Source organism: Leucopleurus acutus (assembly GCF_964270905.1).
Source record: "Leucopleurus acutus genome assembly, chromosome: X".
Lineage (NCBI taxonomy): Eukaryota > Metazoa > Chordata > Mammalia > Artiodactyla > Delphinidae > Leucopleurus > Leucopleurus acutus.
In genome coordinates this window covers 41874407-41886316 of record NC_139148.1, presented here as the reverse complement: position 1 = coordinate 41886316, position 11910 = coordinate 41874407, and the positions used below count along the sequence as shown (strand labels likewise).

General features: G+C 42.0%; 1 pseudogene across 1 annotated transcript; it reads left to right on the top strand.

Moving 5' to 3' along the window:
- The first annotated feature begins 1361 nt into the window (after positions 1 to 1361).
- LOC309977830 (U3 small nucleolar RNA-associated protein 25 homolog) lies at positions 1362 to 3495 on the top strand (annotated as a pseudogene). Its single transcript has one exon. The product of its transcript is annotated as a U3 small nucleolar RNA-associated protein 25 homolog (transcript).
- Positions 3496 to 11910: the final 8415 nt, after the last annotated feature.

Here is an 11910-nt window from a genome sequence, read left to right as displayed (position 1 = left end):
GGGTCTTGGTGCTCCAGCCAAGTGTCAGGCCTGTGCCTCTGAGGTGGGAAAGCCGACATCAGGACATTGGACCACCAGAGACCTCCCAGCTCCACGTAATATCAAACAGTGAAAGCTCTCCCAGAGATCTCCATCTCAAAGCTAAGAGCCAGCTCCATTCAACAACCAGCCAGCTACAGTGCTGGACACCCTACAACTAGCAAGGCAGGAACACAACTCCACCCATTAGCAGAGAGGCTGCCTAAAATCATAATAAGGCCCCAGACACCGCAAAACACCACCGGACACGGTTCTGCCCACCAGAAAGACAAGATCCAGCCTCATCCACAAGAACACAGGCACCAGTCCCCCCCACCAGGAAGCTCGCACAACCCACTGAACCAACCTTAGCCACTGGGGGCAGACATCAAAAACAACAAGAACTACGAACCTGCAGCCTGCAAAAAGGAGACACCAAACACAGTAAGTTAAGCAAAATGAGAAGACAGAGAAACACACAGCAGATGAAGGAGCAAGGTAAAAACCCACCAGACCAAACAAATGATGAGGAAATAGGCAGTCTTCCTGAAAAAGAATTCAGAGTAATGATAGTAAAGATGATCCAAAATCTTGGAAATAGAATGGAGAAAATACAAGAAACGTTTAACAAGGACCTAGAAGAATTAAAGCGCAAAGAAACAATGATGAACAACACAATAAATGAAATACAAAATTCTCTAGAAGGAATCAATAGCAGAATAACTGAGGCAGAAGAACGGATAAGTGACCTGGAAGATAAAATAGTGGAAATAACTACCACAGAGCAGAATAAAGAAACAAGAATGAAAAGAATTGAGCTCCCAGCCCCGCCCACCCCGGCGGGTGAGCAGACAAGCCTCTCGGGCTGATGTTGAACTATCCTTGTGTCTCTGGAATAAACCCCACTTGATCATGACTTTTTTTTTTAACATCTTTATTGGGGTATGATTTCTTTACAATGGTGTGGATCATGACTTCTTTAGAACTACAAGCTCCTGAACTGCTTTCGTCCACTGATCTTCTTTCTAAGTTACAAGAGAAGACAGCTTTACCAAATCTTTTATTTCAAAACATTGAACTTCTGTTTTCCACCTTCCAAGGGTTTCCAGAAAGGAAGCAAAACCACAGACTTGTCAACTGTCAGAGAGTTTAGATACTTCAAGTTCTGAAAGTGAAGCAGAGAGTGAACCAGAACAAGTTTCTGGTTACAACAGACTACTTGCCACATTAAAGGATGTTTCCAAGGAAGATGAGGAGGAGGAAGAGGAAGAAGAAGACAGTGTTATAGATGAGACAGAAATGAATCTTGAAGATGGCAATAGTGACATCAGTGTGGAGGAAGAGACGGCAGTAGCGTCTACTGACATGCAGAAGAATGCGGCCTTACCTGCTGACCCTAAGGGAAAAGATGGGCACGGGCCACCTGGCACATCAGAGGAATCCCCAGAGGAGTTTACAGATGCAAAACATGAGTCACTCTTCAGCCTAGAAACCAACTTTCTCGAAGAGGAAAGAGAAGGCAACTGTTCTCTGAAAGCATTACAAGATCCATTTGCACAACATGTAAACAAAGAACTGAAAGAAAAAGAAATCCAGGCTGTTGCCACAAATCCCAAAACTACCCACCAGCTAAAATGGCCCAGCCTGGGCCAGCTTGTCTTTTCATCCAGGTTTCAACAGTTGGAAACCGGAAACCTTTAAACCCCCAAAGGACATTGACTTAAAGTCACTTCATCTCCAGAAGCCTCTGGATTCACCTGGATCAAGACCAACAGCCAGTTCCTCTCTGGTCCCCCAAATTCAAGTAGCCCCTTCACACCCCTCCAGAAAGAGCTCTTCTTAATTATGAATTCTTACCGGGAACTGTTCTAACCATAAAGGACTGCCCTGAAGAATGGGGAAGAGATCCGCCACGTGTACTGCCTGCATGTGATAAATCACGTCCTCAAAGCCAATGCCCAGGTGCTTACCAACAACAGCAGGTGCCGAAGCCAGAAACTTGGGGTGGGTGATGATGATGACTTCAGGGACCAAGGGCTAACGAGGCCCAAGGTGCTGATAGTGGTGCCATTCCGGGAAGCTGCTTTGCGGGTGGTACAGCTCTTCATCAGTCTTCTTGAGGGCGACAGCAAGAAGAAAATAATTGTAGGCAACAAAAAGAGGTTTAATGGAGAGTATGGCTCAGATCCCGAGGAGAGACCACCCAACCTGAAGAGGCCTGAGGATTATGAAGCTGTATTTGTCGGCAACATCGATGACCACTTCAGGACTGGAGTGGCAATACTGCAGAGAAGCATCCGACTTTATGCCCCCTTCTATTCGTCAGACATCCTCATTGCCTCCCCTCTGGGCTTGAGGACCATCATTGGTGGAGAAGGAGAGAAGAAGAGAGATTTTGACTTTCTGTCTTCTATTGAGCTTCTCATCATTGATCAAGCTGACATTTACCTGATGCAGAACTGGGAGCATGTCTTGCATTTGATGAACCACATGGACCTACTGCCCTTGGACTCACATGGGGTGGACTTTTCTCGAGTGCGCATGTGGAGCCTCAATAATTGGTCCAAGTACTATCGTCAGACGCTGCTGTCTGGGGCCCTGCAGGATGCCCAGATCAACTCTGTGTTCATCAAATACTGCGTCCATGGGCAAGGCCAGGTGGCTGTGAGGAACGTCCCAATGACAGGCTGCATCAGTCATGTCCTGGTGCAGCTCCCACGTGTCTTCCAGAGGATGGAAGCTGAAAACCTAGCTTCAGTGATTGATGCCAGGTTTAACTTTTTCGTCAACAAGATTTTGCCTCAGTATCGTGATGCAGTCATGTCTCACACGCTTATCTATGTCCCCTCCTACTTGGACTTTGTGCGTCTCCGAAATTACTTCAAGAAGGAGGAACTGAACTTCACTCATATCTGCGAGTGTGCCCAGAAGTCTGGTGTCTCCAGGGCCAGACACTTCTTCCTTCAAGGAGAGAAGCAGTTCCTGCTCCTCACAGAGCGCTTCCATTTCTACAAAAGATACACAATAAAAGGCATCAGGAACCTGATTTTCTATGAACTGCCAACATATCCCCACTTCTACAGTGAAGTCTGTAACATGCTGCAAGCCACCACCAGAGGAGAGGAAGCTGCCTGGACCTGCACTGTCCTCTACTCCAAGTACGATGCCCAGAGGTTGGCTGCTGTGGTCGGGGTCGAGCGGGCTGCACAGATGCTGCAGTCCAAGAAGAACGTCCACCTCTTCATTACTGGAGAGAGATGAGAATTGGTTGGACAGGAAATGGTGTTTGGTGTGATATGTCATGCTTGGTTCTGTGTCACTTGGACCTGATTCTGATCACTTACACAAAGAAGGGCTGCAACAAGGAAGGAGCACCAGGCAGGTTCTTATCAGATACTTCTTTCTTTTCAGATCATATATACCTGAAAAGTTCAGTGTAAACCAGATTTTGGTAAAACCCATCTTTCAGAGGTCAGGGGAGAGCTCATGGGACTCTGAGAAGTTGATAGAAGGAATCTTCTACTTGTGAATTTTTTTGGACGCCATAAATTCTTTTGTTGTGACTTCACCTCTAATTTATTACACTTGGTAAATTCTTAAAGAAAAAAAAGAACGAAAAGAATTGACTCAATCTACACTACCAACTCTGCAGGGGTAGTGTGAAAGCAGCATAGACAATATGTAAACAAATGAGTGTGGCTGTGTTTCAATAAAACTTTATTTATAAAAACTGGTGGTGGGCCAGATTTGGCCTATGGGTTCTAGTTTGCTGATCCCTGATATAAAGAACTCTTAAAAATTGAGAAACATGGGCCTAAAAACCTCATTTTAAAAATGTGGGAGCAACCTAAATGTCCATTGACAGATGAATGGATAAAGAAGATGTGGTACATATATACAATGGAATACTACTCAGCCATCAAAAAGAATGAGATAATGCCATTTTCAGCAACAGGGATGCAACTAGAGATTATCATACTAAGTGCAGTAAGTCAGAAAGAGAAAGACAAACACCATATGATATCACTTATATATGAAATCTAAAACATGACACAAATGCATCTACGAAACAGAAACAGACTCACAGATGTAGAAAACAGACTAGTGGTTTCCAAGGGGGATGGAGGGTGGGGGAGGGATGGAGTGGGACGCTGGGGTTAGCATATGCAAGCTATTATATATGGAATGGATAAACAAGGGAAAAAATATTTTAAAAGAATATGTATAACTGAATCACTGCTGTACAGCAGAAATTAACACAACGTTGTGAATCAACTATACTTTAATAAAAAACAAATTTAAAAAATGGGAAGACATGAACAGGTAATTCACAAAAAGAAAAAGAGACGTACGATGGCCACCAAATATATTTTTAAAGCTCAAACTTACTTACAATTAGCAAAATGCACATTAAAATAACACCAAGATGCCATGTCTCATCTATCAGACTGGTAAAAATTAAAAGTGTGACAATATGTTATGTTGGTGAGGCTGTGGGGAAAAAAGCACTCTAGTATATTTCTGTTGGGAACACAAACTGCTTCAATCCTTCTGGTGAGGAATTGGGTAATATCTAACTAGACTACATTTGTTCTTACCTCTTGAGTCAGCAATCCTACATCTAGAAATCCACCTTAAAGATCTCCAACAAAAGGAAGACTATGAATGGATATGGAATGATTTCATACTGTTAAGTGAAGAAAGTGAAGCTTTAAAGAGTGTCTAGAAAGAAGGGGATATAAGAAGACATACATGTCCTTGCAAAAGAAATACAGGAGGATACACTTGAAACTAAAGAGCTCACTTACCTACAGGGGATAGGTGGGAAAGGGACAGGATAGCAGGGACAAGGAGATAAGTGACGCTTCTCTGAATATACCTTTTTGTGTAGCTTTGATTCATGAAACCATACTGTTTCACATCCTCCAAAAAATTAAAATTAACTACAATGTGGGGTGAACCCTAAATGACATATAAGCTAACAAATGAACATACCTATATTAAAAATGAATAGTATAATGGCACTGAAGAGGATGGGAAAGGAAAGAAATTAGCCTAAGTATTTCAGTTATCAGTAGAGGGCATAGAAAGACACTGGAGGAGGAAGTGACTTCTCTTCCTAGCTCTGGTGTGCTGCTCTCACCAAGTTCCTGCAGCACCCATGGCTTCTGCAGTGCATCCCTAGGTGGACAGTAGCACCCAGCGGCCATAAGCATGTGGCACATCCCATAAACGTCTTCCCCCGTCATCCCAGAGGGCAGACTTCCATCAAGCCCTGCCAACCAGCTCAGCAAACTTCTCTGCCATCCAATGGGTCTTGGTCGTGCCCTTTCCAATTAGATCAAATTCTAAGCCGGGGTGGAGAGATGGGGAGTGGCCTCTTTCTCAGGTGCTTTATCTCAGCACTAGGGATAAAGGCTACTCCCTATATTTGCTATTCTTTGCAGTGCTCTTTACCTCTTAGTAGCCAATCTCCCATTCCTCCAATTCCCTGTTATAGTTAATTACTTATATTAAACATGCTCTCTTCAAACTCCTGTGTGATTTCTGTCTCTTGATTGGGCTCTAAGAATATACTAGGTAACACTGGAGTGTTCTGCCTAGTCAGTGAGCACATTTAGTGCCCAGATCCTGTTTCTCAATACCATTCTCCAATAAAAGGAGTTAGGGCTTCTTGGAGAAGTGCTTGAGTCCAGGGCTGGAGCAGGGAAACTACAAGATGAACCTGAAACATCTTGTGGTGCCAAAAAGTAAGCACGTACTCAAAAAAGGCAGGGCATGTCAAAAAGATACAGAAGCCAACCCAGAGGAGCTCCTAATGGCCAAAGCTAGAGATCTGAGCAACAAAACATAAACAATAGTATTGGATTATAACCCATGAAATAAAAATGAATATCCATAAGTCCATACTGATATAAATACATGATTGAATAAATTAATAAATGGGAGAGATGAGACAGATAACTTGGAGAATTTCAAATAATGTGTGTAGATATTTCCCCATCCAGGAGGTAGTGGTTAACATCCTCTCCCCATCCCTGGGTGTGCTTAGTGACTTGCTTCCTAAGAGTGGAGTATAGAAAGGGGGTGGGGAGTAACTTTATAGTGGAGAAAGCTGGCAAACCTCTGCCAAGGGAGTGATCAAGGTTAACATTATTGGGGATAAGTCAGGTTGATAGCATGTACCCCTGATATGAAGTGATGAGAATGGTACTTCACTTCTGTGGTATTCTTCCCAAAATCTCAAACCCTAGTCTGGTAATGAGAAAAATGTCAGATAAGACCAACTGAAGAATGTTCTATCAATCACTTGACCAGTACTCCTAGAAACTGTCAAGGTCATCACAACAAGGAAAGTTTGAGAAACTCACAGTCTAGGGGAAGCCAAAGAGACATGATGAATAAATGTAATGTGGTGTCCTGGATGAGATCCTGCAACAGAAAAAAAAAGCATTAGTTTAAAACCAAAGAAATGCAAATAAAGTGTGTAGTTTAGTTAACAGTAATGTACCAATGTTGGTTCCTTAGTTGTGACAAACATACCATAGCAATGTAGGATGTTAACGATAGAGAAAACTATCTTTGAGACTTTTCTATAAATCGAAAGCTATTGTAGATTTTTTAAAGTTTATTTAAACAATAAAAAAAAGGACACAGGAGCCAACGTGAAGGAGCTCCCAATGGCCACAGCTGGGACAATGTGAGCAACACAATAAATAATGCTAGTTCAGTAGCTCCCCCCTTATCCATGGGGGATATGTTCCAAGATCCCCAATGGATGCCTGAAACCACATATTGTACCAAACCTCATACATACTATTTTTCCCTATACACATACATACCTATGATAAAGTTTAATTTATAAGTTAGGCACAGTAGAGAATAGCCAAACTGCCAGCATCACTACTCCTGCACTTTGAGGCCATTATTAAGTAAAATAGTGGTTACTTGAACACAATCACTGCTATATTGCAACAAACGGGTGGGATACACTGGATGAAGGGATGATTCACAGCCCCAGGCAGGATGAAGCGGGATGGCGGGAGATTTAATCACACCACTCAGAATGGCACACAATTTTAAAACTTATAAATTGTTGGTTTCTGGAATTTTCCATTTAATATTTTTGGACCACATTTGACCATGGGTAACTGAAACTGTGGAAAACTAAACTGCAGATAAGGAGGGGCTACTGTATTGGAGGATAACCCAGAGAATAAAATAAATATCCATGAGTCCATACTGATATAAATTAAAAAGTGAATAAAAAGACAATAAATAAGTGAGAGGGGAGGGACAGCTCTTTCTTAGAGAATAATCCCAATTAATAAATGTAGAAGGAATGAAGGAAATACAAAACCACTATTGGGCAAACACCACGGTAATAATTGTTGTAGGCAAGATCCACTGATAAATGCTAAAATTAGTGGGCAAAAGATTGAATAGAAACAGAATATTCGCATAGTCTCAAAGTATCTTCCCCAAGGTATTTATTAAGTACAATGCGAAAAATAGAAACTTTACAATGGAGAAACCAGCAGATATTACCTTAACCAAATGATCAAGTTTAACATCGACATCACGTACCTCCTCAAGAAGTGCACTGAGGACATTTCTGTGGCATTCTTGCTAAAATGCAAAACCACAATCTAATCATGAGAAAATAACAGACACACCTAAGTTGAGAGACATTCTACAAAATACCTGAACTGTACTTTTCAAAAGTGTCAAGGTCATTAAAGACAAGGATAGACGGAGGAACAGTCAAAGGTTGGAGAAGATCTTGAAACAAAAAGAACACTAGTGGGAAAAATGGTGAAATTTGAATTAGGTCTATAGCTTATTTAACAGTATTGTGCTGGGGGAAAGCAGCTCTGGTGGGGATCAACTGAGCATGTGCACAGAGCCAGTGAGGACTGAAGGGCCTGTGCGGGACATCAGGGGGTAGCGTCTCCCTGACTGGGGCCGGTGGTCACCCTGACCCAGACCTCGCTCGCAGACACCCTGCAGGGAGCTGCCTCCCCCTCCTCTAGGCTGTGGGGCTGACCCTCCCATCTCACCTTTCTTCCATCGGCTGCACCACATTTTCCACTGAAACAGGAAGGGCTCTGGATGTGGGACACCAGCCACGTGGTGCTCATGCAGCAGGAAGATGGTGACCTGTCTCAGGGACGCCAAGTCTGGAACTTGCCTCTGCCCTGAGGCCCTGGTGATCAATATCAGGTACCTCATTTAATTTTCACTGCAACCTTGTCAGCTACCTGACAATGATCATCATTTGGACCATTTGACAGTAGAAGCAGCGGAAGCACAGTGAGGTGAAGTCGGTTGCCCAAGGTCACACTGCTAGCAAGTAGAAGGACCAGGAAATACTTAAGCCAAGTTCAGCTGACTCCAAAGTGCCCATACTCAGTCACTCTGCGATTCTTTTTTTTTTTTTTTTTTTTTTTTGGCCGTGCCACGCGGCATGTGGGATCTTCCCCAACCAGGGATCAAACCCATGCCCCCTACATTGGGAGCGCGGAGTCTTAACCACTGGACCACCAGGGAAGTCCCTGTCACTCTGCGATTCTGAACCCCATGCAGGGTTGGCTCCCAATAAACAATATTCCTATTTTCCATTGTCTTCAAAGTGCTCAGGCTGAGGGGAGACAACATCTTGTGTGCATAAACTGAGCTTCTGCATGTTTCAGTGCACATCCAGGGCAACCTACCTGGTCCTCCCTCTTCTGACAGAGATGAAAACTCAAACTCACCCTCCCCACCCACTTCTTAGACACTGAAAACCAGGTGTGCACCAGGTCCTCCAGTGATTGACGAACTCAGGAAAGTTGATCTCTGGCCACGTGAGGTCCCAAATCCCTGGGACCATGCCCCTGATTCCTCTGGCTGCCCATCATTTACTGACCAGCAGAAGCCACCTATGGTTGGACTACAGGGACTGCCAGAGGATACTTCAAAGTCCCCCGGTCACTGGCATGGCCCATGCTCCTCATATCATTAATCCATGATGACCACAGGAACCTTGAATAATAATGCCCAACACGGGCACACCAGTGCCACACCCCCAGCAGGCTTCCAATCATCCGTCTTCCCAGACTGCCAGTTACTGACCCGCATAGTTTCCAAAACTGACTTATGGAGCAGCTAAACACTGACCATTCCTGAAAGATGTTATGGCTTTCATTCCAGAAGTCCCTCACAAAGCCACTGACCCTCCAGTCCCTAATTGCCTGGCTCTACATCCCCATAAACTTAGTGGCCTAACAAAACACACATTTATTATCTCATAGTTTATATGAGTCTGGAATCTGGGCACAGCTTAGCTTGGTCCTCTGTTTTAGGGTCTCTCATGAGGCTGCATTCAAGGTCTCAGCTAGGCTTGGGGCCTCATCTGATGGCTCAACTGGGGAAGGATCCGCTTCCAAGTTCACTTATATGGTTGTTTACAGGATTCAGTTCATGTGGGCTGTTGGACTGAGAGCCTCAGTTTCATACCGACTGTTGGTGAAAGGCCACCCTCAGTTCCCTGCTATACGGGCCTCCCCAACATGGCAAGTTGGTTCACTAAATCCAACAAGGGGGACAGCCTGTTAGCAAGACAGAAGCTACAATCTCTTGTAATCTAATCACGAAGGTGGCATCTCCTCAGTGTTAAAGGTATGCTATTGATTAGAAGCAAGTTACTCAAATGGAGGGAATTACACAAGGCCGTGAATACCAGGAGGCAAGGATCATTGGGAGCCATTTTAGAAGCTGCTTCCCATAGACCATGGAGAAATAAACAGCTTCAGACATTAAATAATATGAACCCTATTCTACCAATTTACTCTATTTGAGGAAAACACTACAGGAAGTATTCTAAATAAATGAATACTAAATCAGAAGATAGATCTCAAAATAACAGAGCAAGACAATGGTTAGCAATGACTGTTGTGGTAAAATACACACCCTCAAGCACACATTCATATAGCTATAGTTAAATTATGACAAATAAAGTGACTGGGGACTTTGAATAAAAATGTTAAGTAAGCTTTCTTGAAGCAGAATTGACTTAACCTAAGAAAAATACAGTCTTCATAAAAGCAGTTTAAATGTTTCTAGAAAAATCCGGAAATAATACTGTTCACCTTGCTGAGGCAAATATGGAGGATAGAGTATCTTTCTCTACCAAGAAAGGTTAATTATATTCTGATCAAATAATAGAAAAAACATAAATCATGCCTGTTAGAGAGGACCAAATATATAACTGGACAATTAGTAAACATAAAAATTACCAAACTAATGAGGTATGGGGGGGGACAAAACTGAACAGAAATGTCATAAAGGTGTTAGGAAGAAGAAGAGAATGAAAGTTATATTTAGGAAGTAGTAAAACTGATAATAAGGATAATATAATACAAAAAAATAAGGTTATCATCATTATACAAATTTAAATGGACTGAATCTCAAGACACAAATGTGGGATTAGAGCAAAAAATACTCTCATATGCAGTTAAAAGAAGTATATCTTAAACAAAGAGACAAATGCAAAATAAAGGTTTAGCCAAAGACACACCAGATTAGTGGCAGCAAAATAAAAGCAGCAGTGATGATGTACTTACCAAAGTAAATTCAAGGTCAAAAGGACTCAACAAGCAAAACAAAGAAAACACATAGTGGCATTGTGAAAAATGGCCAAAGATACATACTTTAGGATCCCCCCACCCACCTGCCAAAAACAGAACTATAAGGAGAAATTTGTTTTAAAATATAACATTTATTCTATCTTTTGATAATATAACAGATGGAGTAGACAAAAAGACAAAAAATCAGAGTAAAGAAATGTTAATCCTCAAACTAGATTGAAAAGTCCTAATGAGTAATCTGTACCTAACCGAGAATATAGTTTCTTCTCTTATATCCATGAAAGTTTTACAAAATTCAATTGAGTAATCTGGCCCACAGAGAAAATCTTGAGTAATGTTTACAAGTTCAGATTCAACAGGCTACATTCTCTGATCACAGTAAAACCATAATTACAAAGAAAGAAAGAAAAGATAACCAAACTACTTTAACCAGTTAGAAACTAAGAAACGTTCCTCAATAGCTAGGATCAAAGTGAGAAATCACTTCTGAAGTTGCACCTTTCACACCAGAGTTTATGAGACACAGCTACATTTAGAAAAAAGTGTAGAGTCTCAAATCCTTTACTATTAAAAAAAAGACTGGGAAACCAAAAAATAACCGTTAGGAATTTGACTCAAGAAGGTAGAAAAAGAACAAAATGAAGCAAACACATAGAAAAATGAAACACAAAACAAAAAAATCAAGGTGGCAGTTAATAAAAGCTTAAGTACATAAAGCTTAAGTATATAGTAAAAGCTTAAGTACATAAATATAAATTTAGGGAGTATAAATAAAACAAAAAGGTAAGCCTTTCTAATAATTGACTATATGGCTCAGCTCCTGGAAAATCTGATGAAGTTTAAAAGAAAAAAATACAATACTAGTAATAAAAAAGGAGATATTGCACCAGATACGTAGTGCATTAGAGAACTAATATACTAGTTATCGTGGAATATGAGATATAAGTCTAGAGCAACATACTTAAACATTTAGGTGAAATATGTGAGTCCCCGGGTAAAAATGTAACAGTGAAAATTAATGAAAATATCCCTAAGGGGCCCGTGAATATAAAAAGAATAGGAAGAGTAGTTCAAGTCCATCATTTGAGACATACCAGTACCCACAGGCAGCACTGCTTGACACACCTCTACTGGCACAGGAGGCCTGGCTGGGGCTGGCAAAGGCAGATGTGGCAGAGGTCCCAGCCCTCTTCCGGCAACCCTATAGGCTTGAAATGGGCAGAGCCAGCTGGAAAGGGCAGACCCAGGGCAGGGTAGTGGGAGG